Source organism: Eucyclogobius newberryi, unplaced genomic scaffold (genome assembly GCF_026437365.1).
Source record: "Eucyclogobius newberryi isolate DKJ021-1_F unplaced genomic scaffold, fEucNew1.0.hap1 SCAF_7, whole genome shotgun sequence".
Taxonomy (NCBI): Eukaryota; Metazoa; Chordata; class Actinopteri; order Gobiiformes; family Gobiidae; genus Eucyclogobius; species Eucyclogobius newberryi.
This window is the reverse complement of record NW_027316389.1, coordinates 29,492,229-29,512,518: the sequence shown is the minus strand read 5'-3', so window position 1 is coordinate 29,512,518 and position 20,290 is coordinate 29,492,229. Positions and strand designations below refer to the sequence as shown.

The 20,290-nt window shown below is 39.4% G+C and overlaps 1 protein-coding gene across 1 annotated transcript in view; it reads left to right on the top strand.

The window, feature by feature from the left end:
* The first annotated feature begins 12,081 nt into the window (after positions 1-12,081).
* The window catches only part of hyal4 (hyaluronidase 4), a 16,996-nt gene continuing 8,787 nt past the window's right edge, over positions 12,082-20,290 (top strand). Inside the window, exon 1 of the mRNA XM_072435680.1 lies at positions 12,082-12,238. The gene's annotated coding sequence lies outside the window, so the exon portion shown is untranslated. The remainder of the gene's footprint in view (positions 12,239-20,290) is intronic.

Here is a 20,290-nt window from a genome sequence, read left to right as displayed (position 1 = left end):
GTTCCCGTATTTGATATTTTCAGAACAATGTGATTCCCAAGTCGCATTTCTTTTCTTTAGAAATATGAATAAGCTCTACTGTATTTCATTTTAAAGCAAAGGCTCAAGGTGCATCTCAGTGACCCTTGTAGAGGATGGGCACCTTTAGTACTAGTCAGAAGCCTTGATGAATCATTTTTGTTTGTGGAGGCAATTTGCACACTGACATGACGAGTGTATGACTTAAAAAACATAGAGGAGCTTCATGGAATACAACACACATGTATTCCCGTTGGCTACTGTAAATAAATAGATTATATAAGAGTGAAGTCGAAGGCCTCAAATATACATTAAATGCTGTTCAGATGTAAATATGTGAGCTGACTCTGCTAAACCACTGTGACAGGCAAACTGCTGGAGCTATCAGAGGATTATAATGACTGAGAATCAGGAAGCTGACCCCATCCATGCATTGAATTCTCACAACATTTATATACACTAACTACCAGAAAGGATATTAAACAGCTATCAGCTTCTTTTCTCAGTGCAAAGTCAGAAAAAGTTGCAATCTCTGCTGCCAATCCTGGTGTTTTGTGTCATACGAGTTCAAGACTGTAGCACTCACACTAACTATTCTATTTTAAACTTAAAAACATGAAATCGCTACTTTCAAGTGTTAAATTTGTACTTCAAAACACCACAGTATTGCAATAAGGACCTTTCACCAAATTGGAATTCAAGCAATTTAATGGATTTCAACAATAGTGGTTACAACATATGTAGATTAAAGATATAAATCCTACTTGTGCACCTTGAGCCTTCCTCTTACTTTCAATCAGAAATCATTTGACAGTTTGTTTTATTGGAGCGTTTTCATGTGACCACATTTGAAAGAATCATTTACTAAGTCACGATCACGTTTCCACTTTAAAACATAAACTTGAGAGTCTCATATTTCATCTCTCTCACAGAGGGATCTGGCTCGTGTAATTAAGACCTCAGACATGAGCGCCTGTACTTAGAGGAATCACCATAATCAGCCACAGTGGAGTCAGCACTCACTTAGCTGCTCACGGTACACAATACAAACCGGATTATAACATGGAGTTTTCATGAAAGCAATAAGTCATTTGCAAAACATACCCTAAATAAATATATCATAATAGTAAAAGCAATAATAAAATAACCCTAATTCCTTGATTGATTGGTTCTGGTTGATTAATCTGCAAACTCCAAATCGATATCACATTTTATAGTTTTTTGTAGTTTTTTATAGTTTTGCCAATCGTTTTTTTTTTTTTTTTTAAAGATGTCCAAAGCCAGGTTTAAATGTACTTCAGTTGGTTTTTGGTTACATTCTGGGACAGCGCATGTTGTGTTGGGTTTTAAAGTCCGATCTAGAGGTCACTAAGCTAAACTATTAGTTCATTATGAATTGTTTGTTCATGCTTTATTAAGGTAAATCAAGGTGTGTGCAAAGTGTTCGGGATTAACATGCTTGATCCTGGTTTGAGCCCAGTTTAGTCCGGCAGAATTTGCTTGGTCACGCTCTAGTCCTGGTTTTGTCATGGTCAAGTTCAGATTTCGTTTTGGAGTTAGGCCCCGTAATAGTATTTGTACTACAATAGTGTGAGAGTGTGAGAAGTGCCCGTCAAATACCCATTACACCAGAGTAAACATTTCCATCGCATGTCCATATAGCAAGCCACAGTTACCCATAATCTTAGCGTTTGTGAACCCAAATGGACTTTTTATATCCTAAACAGATATGTATCAATGTCATACTGTTTGACTCCTGTGGCAGATGCTTTGGTTAAGTCCTGAAGTTATGAAATACTAAGACTTAATGCGCGATATACTGTAGAGTCGCTGTCATTTTCAGTCCTCAAGCTGTTTGCATGTCTGATTGGCTGTTTAGAGCGCGTTGTCACCTCTCTTCTGCCTCTTCATTAGTCCTAAGTGGCTTGTAGTTGATTACAGAGTGAAGCTGTGCTAAATATTTATGGCTCTCATAGACAAACAGTTAACCTGAGCTAAACAGTAAAAACAAAGGCACTAGTGCTCAGGAAAGTCTTACATAAACTCCATAAAAACATCTAAATTAGCCCTATTTCCTGTTGTGATTGAAGTTAAGATCTACCTTGAGCAAAACATGTAATTATCTCCAGACTTTTAAGATGAGACGATGAGCCATGATAGGAAGAGAGCTACAGATGTGGTGACTTAGAAGAGCAGGATTGAGACATTTGCGGTATCATTGCTTTGTAAGTGATGCCACTTTCACGTATAAATTCGTCATATTTTAAATTATAGCACAGTAACAGGATGGTAAGGAAATAGCCTGGTAAATGAGATAATGTACGGTATTTTGTTTCCATGTTTCCATATTATAAGAAAATTATACAGAATTCATACTGGGTTGGCATTAGGATTTATCATTTAAACATGAAATAAAATTGAATCATAGATGTGCCCCATTTCCATGTCTAATTAAAAGTGTTCTTTTCTGATCTTTTCGGGCAACCCAGTAACATATCCATTTATGACATGGTTTTAACTTTTTACCATTCTTTTTCTACTCCAAATAAATATGATTATACTGGTTTGAAATGTTAAGATGTATTTAATATATTGGGCCAATGATTACAAATACAAAGCAAACAAAAGGGGAGACCAGGCACTCCTCTTACTCCTCTTTTTAGAGTCAGTGGACCATTAATAGATGTTGGATTCTTTTAAAGAGCCTTTATATTATTTATTCGGGTCATGGGGCATTTACATTTTTATTTTTATTACTTTTAACATCCTTTTTATGTCTAACTAATCAGAAATTCTCAGTGTGTCAAAATCCCTTACACTTTCTCACTCTTAAAAACATTGTGGACGACTATCACAACAGAGACAGCTTGGACACAGTATTAAACTCTACCTCCAATAACAACCCAACCCAGGCCAGGGCTGCAGTCCAAACCTCTCCTTCAACTCCAACATATTTCTCAGATCCCTGTCCCAGACCAACACAGGACCCACCCCAGATCTCCTCCTCAGGGGTCGTAACATGCCGAGCTTCCCCGAGACAGCGAGGAGGATGGCACAAGAAGAAACAATAACCAGAGTAAGCAGGAAAACTGTCCCAGGCGCCAAACCTTGAGGAAGAAACCACAATACTTTTCCACACTCAAGGAGGTCAGACTGAAGGGGAGGGTGGTGGTCTACATGTTGTTAAACACATTTACTCTTAGGGAAATAAGTGAAGAAATGTAGTAAAATAAACAAATAAACAAAAATGTCCTCAAGTGATCATTAACTACTTCCTAGAACATAAAACTAACTACAAAACTAATATGGCTCTGGATATGTCTGATTTGCGTTGTTAGTTTAACCTGGATATAATAACTTGAAATGCAGATACAAACTGGTTGGGATTATATAATTAACAATGCAAACCTGGCTAAAGAGTATTTTCAGTAATAAAGTTGACACATTAATGTCAAAATGGGTAAATTATATGTTGATTAATGTAAATGCTACTGGAAATCAAATTCTGCATGTGATACTTTCATTTGTGGATTATTTGAATAAAAACGCAAATGAAATCACATCTAAGTATGAGATGACTTGATCAACAGAACAGATTGAAATGGAAAAAAGGGATATAAGTTTGATGTGTGCAGAGTTGAAAGGGATTAATTAACAAACTACACCATAAATTATAAAAAAGAAAATCCCAAATCAAGTGAGAAAGTCGTCAATTGCCTGTCAGCGGTGTCACCACACGATCACACTTATACTTGATGGTGTTATACCCCTTTAGAATCTTAACTCTAAGCTTTAATTACATTTCATATGCTATGTAAACACATTGCATTATGATTGTCAAAAGAGCAACACAACTATTAAGTGTTTGGGAACCATAGCTGTTGTTACAGTTTTTTTTACGATTGAATAAACACAATTTTGATTGTTTTGTTTTGTTTAGCAAAACCCTACACACAATTGGCACAACCACAAACCCAATTAGCAAAACACCTTATCTCCTTTGAAAAATGAACCACTCTTATAAAAACTCTACACTAATTGATCAAAACCATATTTTCTTACCATATGAAACACACACGTTGCATGTGACTTAACTATGTTTGCACCAGTTACACACTGCTGTGGAAAACCTTAAACATTTTCGGCTAATTCTGCTTCTAAATGCACAGAGTCGTGTGGGTGAAGTACAGCGTGAATTTGCAAAACATGACTCGGATTTGCACAACTGGAAAGACAATGTCTGCTCACACTTTTTGCAAAACAACACACACAGTGAACACTACACACACTTGTATGCATCACTGTAGACACCACACAGGACACAAGACTAATGCTGTTGACAGTGTCATTTATTTTTTCCCCACATACTCAAGCCAACATGGCGAAAAAGAAAAAAAATCCCAGTTTTCATGAACATAACATTTTATCCAGTACAAAAAAGAACCCTCCCAAACTCCTCCCCCTCCCCCTCCTGCTTGAAGTCTTCCTCTTCCTCTTCCTTTACCCCTACCTCGACCTCGACCTCTGGCACGGCCTCTGCCTCCTTCTTCTCCTTCTCCTCTTCCTCCTTCTCATCCTCACTCTTCCTTCCATTTTGGTTCAGTTTGGTGAACTCACCTGCTGCATTTTTATAGTGCTTAAACCTGATTGGTGTGTCTACAATTAAGTGATCTTGTGTTTGGTCACCTGATGACAGTGTTCAATGGATTGGCACATGGGTGTGGTCATTTGACAGTCAGTGCTTTAGAATTGCAAAGAAGTGACATTTTGATAAACTTCTGTGTCTAAATACATACAAGTGTGTTGAGTGTTGTAAATCACTGTGTGTGTTGTTTTGCACAAAGTGTGAACTGACTTATTGTGTTTACAGTGATGCAGATCTGAGGCCGAGTTTTGCTCCTTGAGTGTAAGGTTTTGATAATTGGGCTAAACTTTAGATTTTAGTGTTTATTCAATCGTAAAAAACTGTAATAGGCTCTTGTCACCATGACCCTAGAAGTAAATAGGCAAAAACAAATCTACAAACACAATAAAAATACTTTACATGACTCAAACCGTGAAAAAGTGTTCCCCACAACTCTGATTAGTTCCTAACTTTTTCTATTGAACAGTTTTGTCAGATGGTGAAACTAAGCGGGTGGATCGCCTTTTTCCGTGTTTGTAGTTGACAAAAGTTTTACAATTAGATGCAGATAGCAGAAGTCTGATTTTGAAACAAAGAGGGGGCTTCATACAGAGCGCCGTTTATATTGAAATAAATCTAATTCGTAACCATCTGTATCTGCCTATGGAAAATCAGCTCATTTGCTTTGAATCCTTCCATATCGTGCAAAACGTATTGAACCAGCGCCGCCGCAAAAGCCAGCACCTCCTCCGACAAGTCCACGCCTCATTACTGAATGCATGCGGAGGGTGCGCAGTGTCTTTTGGCCCCAGACATTTTCATAACGTGCTCCATATGTGAGAGGAGACTGGGATGTCCCTCTGCCGCCGCACGGGACGGGGGAGGAGTGCCTCTTCTTCTCCGGAGGTGGTAGGAATGAATTTGAAGTCGGGGAGAGCATCGGCAAGCCAAATAACCGCGCCAAACCCCCTCCACTCCATTTTGTGTGGGACTGCGGTTACCTAGTTACACACTGGGGCATTATGAAGTCAGTTTCCAGTGAGTTTGCATTTTACTGCGTTTTAACTGCAGTCCGCTCAAAGGGTCTTCCATGTACGGATCATGCGTGTTAATGTTTTATTGTTTGAAGACTTTGGCATAAAGTGCTCGTAAATGTGGCGGAACATAATAGCGGTATGAATAAGTGCTCAAAAACCATGCAAAATGTTATAGTTCCTTGAATGTACAGCAGAATCTGGGTACAAATCACCAGGCTGTAATGCTCTGAGCAGACTGGTGCTGAACGCTTCTCCCAAGGTGCGTATAAGCAATGCCGTGTGTTGAGGTTTTTATTTTTCACACACACTTTGGACATTAATAAGGCTGTGCTCACACTTGCACACATGTCCACGTTCAAATTGGGACTAAACTGGGTCTAAATCTGGACTCTAACAGAACCCAAGAGAGTCTTTAAGGACAAAACTGAGATTAAACCATGCAGGAACAGAACAGAACAGGTGAATACAGCCCAAAATACTGTAAATATATATATATTTAAACCAGAAACATGAGGTGCAACTCCAAGCTAATGCTTTTTATTCGGTTAATGTCAGCACAATCACTATGGGAAATCAGCAAAGAGGTCAGAGGTTTGATTCCTAGAGTGCATTAGTCCTTTTGTGAGGTGTTTGCATGTTCTCTCCATCATGGCTAGGTTTCTCACAGGTGATCCAGTTCCCTTCAACTTAAAAGAACAATAGGTTAATCACAGAGCTTAGTCCTCCTGCCTGTGACTCAGATGCTTAAAGGTGCTCGAGGTGCAGTGTCTGCCACCTACGTGTCACCGTGGATTTGAAATTGCTTTGATTGTTCCGCATTAGGCCATTATACAAGTCTGTCTCCATGGAGGCAAGCAGGTGACACCACCAGGCCGAATTACAGGACAGATCTGTGGATAGACAAGCTTATTCACAGTTGAGACTCATTTATGCTCTATATTTGAAACACATTAGATACACAATAGAATGGACTTTTGTGTCTGAGTACATACAGAATCAGAAAAGGTTTAGTCAATGAACAGAATTCACAAACATAGGAACTTGATTTAGTGATTTGGTGCAACATAAAACAATGAACAATGATAAAACAACCTATATAAAGTCAACCTATATAAGTCAAAAATAAAAAAAAACAATTAAAAAACTATCAAAGATAAATATAAGAATCAAAATAGGCTTAATGTGTACACAAATTTACAGTTGAATTTACAAATGTAGTTCAGAAAGTGAACAGTGCAGTGGGTGATTAAATTATAGTTAAAGTGACAGTGTTTAAGAAGTCCAATGGCAGAGGGAAAGAAACTGTTCTTGTAGCAGGAGGTTCTGGTCCGTAAGGACCGTAGCCTCCTGCCTGAGGGGAGTGGCCTCCTGCCTGAGGGGAGTGGCCTCCTGCCTGAGGGGAGTGGCCTCCTGCCTGAGGGGAGTGGCTCAAATAGTCCATGTCCAGGGTGAGAAGGGTCAGCTATGATGCGACCTGCTCATCCCAGAGTCCTGGAGACGTACAGGTCCTGCAGAGATAGAAGTCTGCAGCCGATCACCTTCTCAGCAGAGCTCACAATGCACTGTAGTCTCTGTTTGTCCCTGGCTGTGGCTCCAGTGTACCACACTGTGATGGAGGAGGTGAGGATGGACTCAATGATGGCCGTGTAGACCTGCACCATCATCTGCACTGGCAGCTTGGCTTTCCTCAGCTGCCGCAGGAAGTACTGGTTGATGGTGGTGCCGAGGAAGCGGAAGGAGTCTACGGTGATGATGGGGAGTCTATCATGGTGAGGGGGGGCTGGGGGGCTGTGGCTTTGCTGAAGTCCACGACCATCTCCACTGTCTGAGTACCTCCTGATGGCGCTAATCCATTTCTGGCAACCCACAGCAGCAGGCAGCATATCAGACGTCCTCAAAATGGCAGGACCCAAGTCACCTCGGACCCATGAATAAATGCAGTAACAGCGCTTGGAACGCACAGATTTATGTTCACGTAGAAAAATGAAGTTTTTACAAATTAGTTCTACAGTAGTTCACCAGTAATTGAAAAGCGATAACCCTGTCACGACTATCTTTGAATATCTTTAAACTATTCTTTAGATATCTGGTAGTGTGTAACAGCAACATAACTATGGTTTACCTGCGTAAGGCCCACAAGAGCACCCTGATGGCTTTTGCCACTATACACACACATACACACGCACACACACATACACGCACGCGCACACACATACACACACACGCACATACACGCACACGCACGCGCACACACACACACACACGCACACACACATACACACGCACACACACATACACGCACGCGCACACACATACACACACACGCACACACACACCAGTTCAACTTCAATCCAAACTGCCCATAAACATTAGTGTTACCGTAATATAGTAAAAAGATGAATTTTCCGTTTAGATAAACTTGGTCTGTGTCGCCCCGTGGAGTTAACATTACACCATAAATGTTCTATTATTATAAATTATGTGGAGTCATGGGGACGTCTACATTGTAAAATAAACTTTATGCTAAATAGTTTCCGGACCCTGGGATTATTTGACCATGTTCCTGACGAAGAAAGAAACGGTAGCTAGTGTTCTTTAGATGTGGAATAATGACATTTAGTTGGTAAAGTAAATGTTGTGTCATGACGAGCATTAGACACAGGAGTTTAGATTAGCATCTACAGGTATCTTAGGTAATGGTTCTAGATCAGAATTGTTGCAGGGCGCTCCTTTAGAAATAATGAGGAGCTTGGTCAGACGGGAGGAGCTTGGAGTAGAGTCCCTGCTTCTCCAGGAGGAACTATGTGTCTGGCTTGGCCTGGGAAGTGTGCTGGCGCAGGAACTCTTCTTAAACAATTATCTTCTTTTGGAAAAACAAGGCTCATCCAAAAGGTTTGGAAGAACGAAAAGACTAGATTACAAAAAACATAGACTACAGTTATGTAAGCTCCCACATTTGTATTATCCACTCTTTGTAGACAAAGGGTCAGACTGTGGAAATGATGAACCCTAAGTAAGAGGTCCCTTCACTAGAGGACAATAATACTGCTTCATATTCATACACATCATAACACTCCCCTGTATTTCCACTGAACTGTGGCACTGCGTGACCTAGAACAGGCATTTTTCTCCAGAGGAGTTTTTGAAATTCAAGCAATCGCAGCAGAGTCAAAGATGAAAGTATATGATTTATACTAGAAAGTGTATAGGAAAGTACTGACATACAGTATGTGTGATTGTTAGACCTTGAAAACTCAAGAATGTGGTTCTTTTAAACATGAAACTCTGAGCCAGCAATCTTGGTTAGTCAAAGCCTGCAGAGTAAACATAAAGACAGCATCTATTGTCTTTATGTTTAGGAAGTAGAGCCATGACGTATTGCTGTATTTTCCAAATACACACTGTTTTCCCAGAGGTTTTTATCCCCCAAAAGCTTCTGTCACATGAAATAAAAGAGTTGTAAGAAGTTAAAATTGATCAAAAAAACAAACAAACAAATACACAGGCGATTTTTGTTTCCTGATTTGATTTAGGCTCTGCTGCTTGTATATCTTAGGCTGCCACACACTTGTAAGATCTTTTTAATCCCTTTAATCCTGCAACTCATAAAACGACCCCATATTAAAAGTATGTGAGTTAAAACCTTTGCCATCATATGCTTTATATACATATGATTTACTGTAAAGCCCCTACACTTTACAACGCTGCTAGGCCAGAGCTGATGTCATACATAATGTCGCATGCAGTTTTTCTCTTTGAGGTCAAACCTGCCCCAGAGATTTGCCTTTAGTCCTCTCATAGTGGTCAGTATCGCAGAATAAACATATTTAATTGTAGGACTGCAACAATATAATAATTGGGACAAATCGATTGAACAAATTGATTTTAGATGTAGAAAAATATAACTGACAAACTGTAACATATTCATTATTGGTATTCCCTGTTCTTCAGAACCACACACTACTACAACATACTATTAAAGCACAATGCAATTTATTATTTGACAAGTCGACAAATAGTAATCAACAAAAATCTTGACCGCCAGCATTCCTTTGACCCCTAGGGATTTGGAAAGAAAAATGGATATAAGGAACTGACCATCCATAAAAATAATCTATTTCTGAAACTCTATAAACCTCTAAATGATTAAAATATTTTGCTGATTTTTAAAGTTTCACAAACAACTGCGTTACGGACATTAGTTAGCACATAGCTGTTTAGCCTCCATCATGCCATTTTACTCTTAGTATTTGAATTTTTCTAAAAAACTAAGGCCAAAATGAAGGAACAATCTGTTTCCGCAGTCACAGCAAACTTGAGCTCCATTGTCTTGCTCAGGGGCACAACAACTCTGGGGAAACATGTGGTGGGGGAACGGACTTACTATAAAATAACCCTAAATCCATTGAGAGTAGTAGTAGTTTATTAAGTGTTGGGAAAAATACTTTGATTTTTTATTTTTTTTCATTGAGTTGCATTATTTAAGTGAATTTTAAAAAAAATAGTGTAAATATGTATCACACATGGACAAATGGCTTTCTTTTCGCTCAAATATTCCATACATTTTGACACCTAAATTACACAAAGAACCACCATGTATTCTGTGATTTTTGGAAAGTAACAGTATTGTGAACATAATCAAAAGTAAATGTACAGGAATACAATAACTAATACAATAAAACAATACAATAACTCTAAATCAGTATTCTGAACATGTATTTTCTGAACATGTATTTTCTGAACATGTATTTTCTGAACATGTATTTTCTGAACATGTATTTTCTGTACATGTATTTAGTTACTTCCCAACACCGTTCAGTCATTGTCTGTCAGCAGCATCACCACAGAGTCTCGCACTTGTACTTTGAGGCTTTATACCCCATTAAAGTCTTAACTCTAAGCTTTAATTACGTTCCATGCGCTATCTAAAGAAACACATCGCTTTTTAATTGTCCATTCGAGTGTCTGAGATGTTTTGAATTCAAGATGTGGAGTTCTAACTGACTCAAATGGGCGCTGACCGGAGACGTCCCGTTTGAAACAGGGAAAGTCCATGCGAGCGTGTTTGGCCCACAGCGGCGGGGTTCAGGGTGACTTTTGTCCTGAGCTTGTAAATATGTGTGGTCAGCCGCAAGAATCTCGACTGGCTCTGCGTTTTAAGTGCTCGGCCCATATGTGAAGTCGTTTAACAAGGTGACACAATGCGCAAAATGACTAGAGAAAATGTCCCAAAAACTTCAATATTGTAATCCTCTCGAAGGTTTGGGATGGTTTAGGAAAGAGGTTATTGGTCTGAAAAGTTGAAATGACATGGAAGATTTAATGTCAAGGCAATTATAGAGAAAACATGTGAACTCTGAGCGCGTTTGAGAGTTAAATGTTGTGAGACCCAAAATTATCATTCAGTTTTATGTTTAAAAACGGGTTGGTGTGCGGTCTCGTAAAAATATCATCCAATTGAAGCAAAATGAGCATCTTCAAAGGCTCAACCTAAACATGCTGCTGTTCAGTTCTAAAAGGATTTATACATTTAGTCAAAATAAAATAACACATTTGATATGATGTGATGATGTGAAGGCTAAATTACCAGTTTTTACACATTTTACTGTCTTAAAAACGCGTCAAACTAAACTCGTTAATTTTAAACTGTTTGCTTCGTTCCAAATAATGCATTCCTGGGATGCATTTTTATTTCATTTTTTTACCGGTCTGGACTGAATTTGGACTTGAATCTAGACTTTAGTTCGTGGGTCTGGACTTGAAGGCTCTGTGAAGGAGGCTCCGCCCTCTGCGGCAACACATTTAATACAAAATGACGTGAAACTTAATAAATTAAAGCAGAAAATATATTAATATATTAGAAACTTCAAAAATAGGAAATCAGTTCATTATTTTTCACAGCAACATTAACTTTGAAATGTTTTTTTTCAGGTTTCACATGTTTATCTTCCAGTTTCAAAGATTATGACCTCTTTTGGCTCCATTTTACAAAAGGTCAGGGAAATACATTTGCAAAGAGAAACAGAACAGAGGTATTTTTCTTTCATGTCCAGTCATTTCCTGCACGTTTACATCTCACTCACAACGACAGCACTGATTGTCTTGCAGATCGGATCAGGGCAGATTTAACCCTTCACCTCTCACTCATCCCACCTCTCTGGCCTTTCTCTCACTATTCTTTCTTTCGCTCTCACACTTATCCTTGGTATAGTTGTGACTGAGCTTTGTTGTGGCTCCTCTCTCTCTCTCTCTCTGTCTGTCTGTCTCTCTCTCTCTCTCTACACTAATCTTTGTTGTGGCTCCGACTCTGTCTGTCTGTCCTACACTATTCTTTGTTGTGGCTCAGACTCTCTCCTCCTCTCTCCTCCTCTCTCTCTCTCTCCCCCTCCCTCCTTACTGTAGTATATAAGCTACTCTAAGCCTGTGCTTCTCACTGACAGGACCAAAGCATGTGCTAGTCGAACACTACAAGAAAAACCCACCATGACCTCCGTGCTGACCCCTTCCTCTTCCCCTCTTTCACCCGCATGCCCTTCCATCGGCCCGCATGCATCTACAGGTATGTTTTCAACCATGCACATGACATTTTCTGGGGTGAAATGTAGACTTTGAACGCAGCACAATATAGTTTGTTTTGATAGTGTAAGTTGGTGGCGGAGTGGACAAGGGGGGCAGCAGAGTTTTGACATGTGAGGAATGTGGCTCACTCTTAAAATATACTAAATGGACTAAAGTAGGGAGTACGGCATTGTAGAAAATGTGCTGGTTTCCTTCATTGTGATAACAAATAATTGAAGCAAAAACAAGTTGTTAGTTGGATTTAATCAACATGTTTTCTCTTAATGTATTTCCTTACATTGATTCTGTCTTTATACAAAATACAGATCATATTGGTGTTTATTTCTGCAAGAAATATAGTAGACAAGCAGGTGCCCGACAATTATGATGAGTCAAGTAATGGCAAGTTAGTGGAGAAACAATGAAACACATGAATGATGTAAATAGTAAATAACAGTATTTGATCAGTCAATCTCTATTGTAGAAAGCTAAAACTATACAGTAGTGTAAAATCTCAATTTCAATACTAAAGAATAGGCTCAATACTCCAATGACAATACATAATATCACAATAACACAATAGTAATAATCAGACTTTTTTTTGATAATGGACTGTCATTTTCAACACTAAATAATACTACTTTATTTATGTTCCCATATGGTTTTATACTTGTTTTTATGGTTTTATACAGATACTTATGTAACCTTCAATTCAAGGTAAAACAATCATACAAAACACAATTGCACATTCCTCCCGCGTCTACCGTCTTTATCACTTTGTTGCCATGAGACTTAAACACCTACAAAAATCTAGATATGTTCTCCAACCGCGTTATGGCGTTAATTTGGCAGATGTGGCAGTAAATGCAGGGAGGTCATGTGTTACCGAGGAATGTAGTGAGATTGAGGTTCATCACAGCTGCCTATATAAAAGCCTTATGTCTGCTGTTTATGGCATAGGATGGTGCTCTGATGGTGTCCGCCCACAAACACACAGAGACAGTCTGGTTCAGGGGATCAGAACCAACATGAGGGTAATTAGCTGAAGGATTTGGTGCTTTTAATCTGCGTAGTGAAAGCAGATGAGGTAAGGCGGCAGGAAAAGCTGAATAAAGAACAGTTTTATTTCTATGGTCTTGACAATTGAGTGGGACTTTTTTATTTTCTTAGTCCTTAAAGCGGCACTGTGTCATTTTTCTGGTGGGGGATTTGTGCACCTGCTTGTTTCAGTGGGGATGTTACTGCCTTTGTTGCCTTGTTTCACAGTATGGCATTAAGCCTGGTGTCCATATAAGATTTATGGATGACCAAAGTTTGACTGAGCATGCAGGGGGTAGTACTGCATGCAGGGGGTAGTACTGCATGCAGGGGGTAGTACTGCATGCAGGGGGTAGTACTGCATGCAGGGGGAAGTACTGCATGCAGGGGGTAGTACTGCATGCAGGGGGAAGTACTGCATGCAGGGGGAAGTACTGCATGCAGGGGGAAGTACTGCATGCAGGAGGAAGTACTGCATGCAGGTGGTAGTACTGCATGCAGGGGGTTGTACTGCATGCAGGTGGTAGTACTGCATGCAGGTGGTAGTACTGCATGCAGGGGGTTGTACTGCATGCAGGTGGTAGTACTGCATGCAGGTGGTAGTACTGCATGCAGGGGGTTGTACTGCATGCAGGGGGAAGTACTGCATGCAGGGGGAACTGCATGCAGGGGGTTGTACTGCATGCAGGGGGTAGTACTGCATGCAGGTGGTAGTACTGCATGCAGGGGGAAGTACTGCATGGAGGGCTCACATTTCAGCACATTTTTGGTTGTATGAATTTAACAAAATTATGAAATATCCAATTATGATCCACATTGGCTGAACAAACTTGCCATAGTTACTAAATGGCTCAAATCTTGTCTTTGGGGTTCAATAATGGCACCATATTCTGAAGCTATTGTGAGAATGATTATTAAGACATTGAACTTTGTGCCAGTTTTTGTTTCATATGGATAAGCCCAGTAATTAGAGGTATGAACCAAAATCCAAGTCAACAAACCTGCAATCTAACAGTTAAACAGCAAATTCCATCACATGATTCTGGCTTTTCCTCCAAACACATTTTAAACATTTTCTAATGTTATGATGTGATATAAACCCACTTTCACTCTTTTGTCCAATACTAGCTTTGTGTTTCTCTTTTGGTGATGTAAAGCACTTTGGTCCTCTTTGTGTAAAGTGCCCCATGAATAAAGTTGGATTGACTATCGGACTATCACTTACTCTTCCAGTATCTCTTCCGATGAATCACGCTCTTGTTTTGGGCTTGTCTACGACCGCTGTGGTTCTGGCTTTAAAGCAGTTTAATTTCTATGCAATTCTGTAACTTTTGATCTTTGGAATAGTGTTCTCACCCATATGTCTTGGGGAAGAATTACTCACAGATTATAATTTAGTCCACACAGCAAGCTCAAAGGTGACATTTGAAGCACAGTAATTTAAAGGTGTATGTAGTTTTATGTGACATCTTTATATGCCATGGAACATTGAAATTAGCATCAATACAAAACCCTTGCTAACAATTGCTGTTGACCAATAAAAGACCAAATTTAAATGGAATAAAAATGGGGTGTGAGGGGCATTCACTCTAAACTGAACTTTAACAATCTCCTCTACAACAGTCTGCGCTCAAGAATAAATATCAACAGATGAGATCCCGACATAATAGATATGAACTATCAGTTGTGCTGAGTGACTTTTTAAAAAGAACAATTGCTGCAGGGCCAAAATTGACTCTCTAGATTGTGGCCCTATTTTGGCACGGTCATCACAACCACATCCTTGTGAACAAGCATATTTCCATTATCCTTTCTCCAAGCTTTTGTTCTCGTAGGTGGTGTAAGTCCCCCATGTGTTTTCCCCATCTGACAGCTCTCCTTCCAACCCACCAATCCCCTTCAACCTTGCCCGAAGGCTGGCTTTGGCTGGGTCTTATGGAAATCTGTGGTTGTCTCCAGCAATCGTTGGGGTTTTGGTGCAGTGGTGTAATATACAGCATGTGTTAGAGAGCTGCAACCACCACCACACTGAATTAAAGTGTAAAAAACACTGCTCATTTGGAGTGAGTCGAGCCCCCATGCAACGTCATGATTGAATGAGATGGAAAAAACACAAAAACCGCCAAGAAGTCGTATGTGTGTGGTTCATTATCACTGTGTAGTCACAAACATGGAAGAGTTTTGTTTACAATATCTTCACTTCAGTATACACAGCAATGTCTCAACACCAACAACAATGGCTAAATCCTGATCAAAGCTAATATCTGTTCCTGGCAGGTTGTTGCAGCAGTATTGACGAATGGGTCAATTCAAAGGGTGAATTTTATACAAAAAAAGCAAATTTTCCAATTTTAATACAAAAAACAAAAAATGTAAAAGGTTGGAGTTGGATATCAGACATATCGGCACAGAGTGGTTCTTTCTCCCTTACATCATCCAAATTCATGAAGACAAGAGGGAATGAGTGTACTCCTCCGTGCTTTAGCCCAGGGATATGGCCCTCGTCCACAATGTTCCCCGTGGGTCTGTACAATCTTGAAGTTAGGCATATAAACTTCAGCAATGTAAGAGGCAGATTAGGAATCCATTAGATTTCATAACATAATGTCAGGCACAGCTCTTGTCAAAAGGTGTTTAAGCTGAGGGAAGAAATAAACAAACACATTTAAAGGATATATATTATGCTTTTTTTTTAGCTTTTAACCAAGTTATAACATTGTTCCTTCATAAGGGTTAGTAAATTTAGCTTAATTTCATGCTTGTTTCATTACTGCTGTTTATCTTCTCTGCGACTACCCTGAGCCTCACAAAACGCTAGGTTTCCGATTCCCCAGTTTGATGACATCATAGGTAGAGCTCCGAGATCTCCCATGCTCTTACGCCAGATTTGTTCTGAGTAATTCTGCCATCAAATCACAATCATTATAACGGAATCCTACTGTTAGCATGTTTTTGGTTTATTTCCTATTGTAATTTAATCTGTTGCCAGTAGATGGAGGTGCTGATGCAAATGCTGAAAATGATGTGCAGTTTATTTTAAATTCTAAAACATGAGTGGCCAAAGCAAAGGTACAAAGAGCATGTTTAAAGGCCAATCAAATTACAAATAATGCACAATATATGTCCTTTATGTAGATATCCAAGATTGCAATTCACTGTTTCAATATGTACAATGTGGGAGTCAAATGTGGAATAACAGTATTTAATGTTGTGAAATCATTCCCGGCTCGGTACTATCTTCATGGGCTGGTGGACTTGGCAGTAGCATGTGTGGGGGTTTAGCAGGGAGCACGGGCAGTGGTGAGATGTCCCGTTCAGGAATGCTGGTCCTGGACAAAGCTCTTGTACAAGTTCTCTTGCAGCAGCACATTCTTTTTCCTGCCATACTGTGTTTTGTTATTCTCATTAGTCGCACTGAACATTTATAGTGTTCCAGTTAATTTGGGTCCATCACATGACCACTTTTGTGTGAGTCTGGGCTGTGTCTAGACTACAAACAAGGACAATTCTATTCATGCATTTAGCATGGCGTTAGAAATAACCAGAAGAATCATTAGAATAACTTTTAGGTTGCTTTAAAGAACGATTTACGCAAGTTATAAATTATGATATTTCTGAATTGACTATGGAATGAACAAAGTATTTGTTCTATCCGTACAAAACAGCAATGATTTAATGTCGCACTTTGGATCAGATTAGCAAGTACTTTGTATTTTATGAACTTAACATAACAAAGAGTTTTATAATGCCGTCCAATGCGAGCGCATAAGCTGTAATCATCAGCACAAGAGGAAAATTATATATTATTGTTTACTATTTGTTATCAGGGGCACTGCAAGGGTCCGTTTGGGGAGATTGCAAGACACTAAAAAAATCCTAATGAAAACAAAGAAAAGCCATAATACTGAATATAGTTTAACCCAAAACGAAACACTTTAAGTTATTGTAGCTTGTTAAAACCATAGATGAGGTTGCTATGTAAAGGAACGTGTCGTACTCAAGAAAAACTGGCATGTCTTCTCTCTTAGGGGCCTTAGTAGTCAAGGGGCCCCTAGAATCTTCCAGATTTACCCAATAGCTAGCAACACCCCTGCTTCTCATACGGGCAGGTTAGCTCGTTGTTGTTTTTTGGAGTAAGTCATCTCCCCTATCATTAAAACAGGTCACATGCGACTTTGATGTTCAGTGATTTCTAGAAATGACTTGGCCCCAGTCGTGTCGGGACATGAAGCGTATCCTGTTTCACTTCCATTCGACATTCTGGCTGAATTATGTAACGTTGGGAGTGCTGGGAGTGCCTTTACACATCCTATAGAACAGATGGTGTATTTAAAAGCGGTGAGTATTTTGGCAGACACCTCAGCTCCACCATCAGGGCGTCCGATCCACCCCCAAACCTTTAATCTCACTCTTCCTCTCCCCAATGTTTTTGTGATTTTTTTGATTTATTCATCAAAAAAATTCTTAGATATATGGGATTTTAAAGCGAGGCTGTTGGAGATTGTTGTGGTTGGAGCTAACTACAAAATGACTTCCTATGAGTTCTCCAGTGGATACAGAAAAAAGGTATCTCTTATCAGAATTGCAACATTGTTCTGTATCCTGTCTGGAAGCAGTGCACGCCACATATACAACTCAAGATGCATAGAATTATACTGTCTTATATCATAAAGCAGGTTGGACTTTGTCAAATTCCTCCCTACCATAAAGTGTCTGAGTTATACATATTTGTCGACAGTTGAAATGACTGAGCTATCAAGAAAACAACCGCCAGGGACAGACAAAAATGTGGTTGGATGAGAGCCATATGTAAAACAACTGCCTGTGACCAGTCCAGACAGCTGTTTCTCTGTCATGGTTCAACCTAGAGAGAAGATGTAGTAGGTAGTAGAGTGGAAAAAGAAAAGGTGATGCATTTGGCATTTACTCATGGGTAACTACGCATCTGTTCATTATTTTTCTCATATGTATCTAAAACATAATTAAGCAGATATGGTTGTCCTTCCTGTGCCCTCCATATCTCATCTTCTGGCATCTTCAGTAATCGCTCGAGTTGTTTGGTATAATTGAGCTAGGTTTTTCCACCACTGGGAATGAGACTATTTTTCTTCCTTTGCTGTGGATTTACTGAACTTGAATGTGGATTGAACCAGAGTCTTAATCTGATTTTAAACGCTGCCAGACCGAAAGGAGGAATTATAAAAGGAGCCTATTCCACAGCACTATCGCGCTGTAACAGTTTGTATTATTTGAAATGTTTTGTTACCACGCAGTGAGTAGTCTTGTGGCCTAAACAGTATGTTACTAATTATAGGCCTGAGGGTAATGGTTGAAAAGAAAGCAATAAAACATAATGCTCTACTTTAAAAAATCTTAGTGTTCTGAGTGATACTTCTTCTTCTACTTCTTCTTCTTCTTCTTCTCACAGAGTATCTTCTTCTTCTCCTTCTTCTTCTCACAGAGTTTCTTCTTCTTCTTCTCCTTCTTCTCGCAGAGTATCTTCTTCTTCTTCTCCTTCTTCTTCTTGTAGAGTATCTTTTTCTTCTTCTCCTTCTTCTTCTTGCAGAGTTTCTTCTTCTCGCAGTTTCTTCTTCTTCTTCTTCTTCTTCTTCTCCTTCTTCTTCTTGTAGAGCATCTTCTTCTTCTTCTCCTTCTTCTTCTTGCAGAGTATCTTCTTCTTCTCCTTCTTCTCGCAGAGTATCTTCTCCAACTTCATCTTTGCAACTGAAATGTAATGGTTTGACCTGGCCAAACTATAGTTGTCTCTGCTCCTTCTCTTGACAGGTGCTCCTTCTCTTGGTTCCTGGTCATCTGGTCTTCTTCTTGTTCTTGATTGACCGTGTGGCAAACTGTCTGAACTGCTCTTCCCAGTGTCTCCTCCTGTTGCATCTCCTTTTGCCTCAGCTCTTGTTTTAGAAGAGCCATGTCAAGGTCATGTCAAGGTCATGTCAAGGTCATGTGGGAGCTCCTCGGAATGGGCCTGTGTCACCTTTGCTCTCAAGAAGGTCGTTTTGGAGTCCTATTTTTTCCATTCACATTTGTTCATTGGCTTTTCACACTAGGCCTAAGCACATTTAGTTCTTCTGCACCTTGAATGCCTTTGAAACAGTCAAACAGATGCGCTGCACTTAAAATGTTTCCAAAAGCTATGAGAGAAAAAGTGTCAGGATTGCAAAGACGGATCCCATTCCCAAACCAACATACCAAACATATAATGGAGTGTTTGAACGTGCTGGAGTCTCGTAAATGTAATCTCAGCGTAAACGGTTCAAGACGTTACCAAAGCAACCACGTGGAAAAGGCTCTTGTTTGGATCTATAATGGACTGTATATGAAGAGTTTTTCTTTCTTTGGCATACACTTGTTTTTAGCACAGTATCACAAGTATGTGTTTGGTGATTGAAAGATAATATGGTTTTACATTTAAGACACATTCAATTAACAGCATGTTGTTGTTGTTGTTGCTGTTGTTGTTGTTTACTTTGGAATATTAAGGTAGTTAAAAGTTTTGTCAGTATAATGGAAATTTCAATTGGTCTTAAAATCTCCCACAATAATGAAAGTAGTACTGACATGCCTGGAACAACTGTTGAGCTTGTGAATGGCCCTAAGATTCATTCTAAGTCATGTGGTGGTTTGGATCTTCTGCTGCTTTATAGACTATCAGGAGTATTGACTTAAATGACTCAATACTTACGTGCTCTCACATTTAGAACACGTTTGACAAGCATCTGTCATCCAAGCCCAAAGGCCTGTTTCAAATCATTACCATCCACTTCTGTTCTACTGAAGATACAGCCTCCCAAATCAGAAATCACATGTGTATTGTCCCAGTCTACATGCAGGTCAAAGAACCAATTAGGTGCAAATGAGAGACAGTCAGGGGTGTCTAGAATTAAGCACTTTGCAGCTTTGGTGATAATGCTAATAAATACGACGACCTTGCATAAAACCACATTTTTGGCAAACATTGTTAAGCCATTTCTCATTTATCGTTACAAAAGATTCAGTTGAA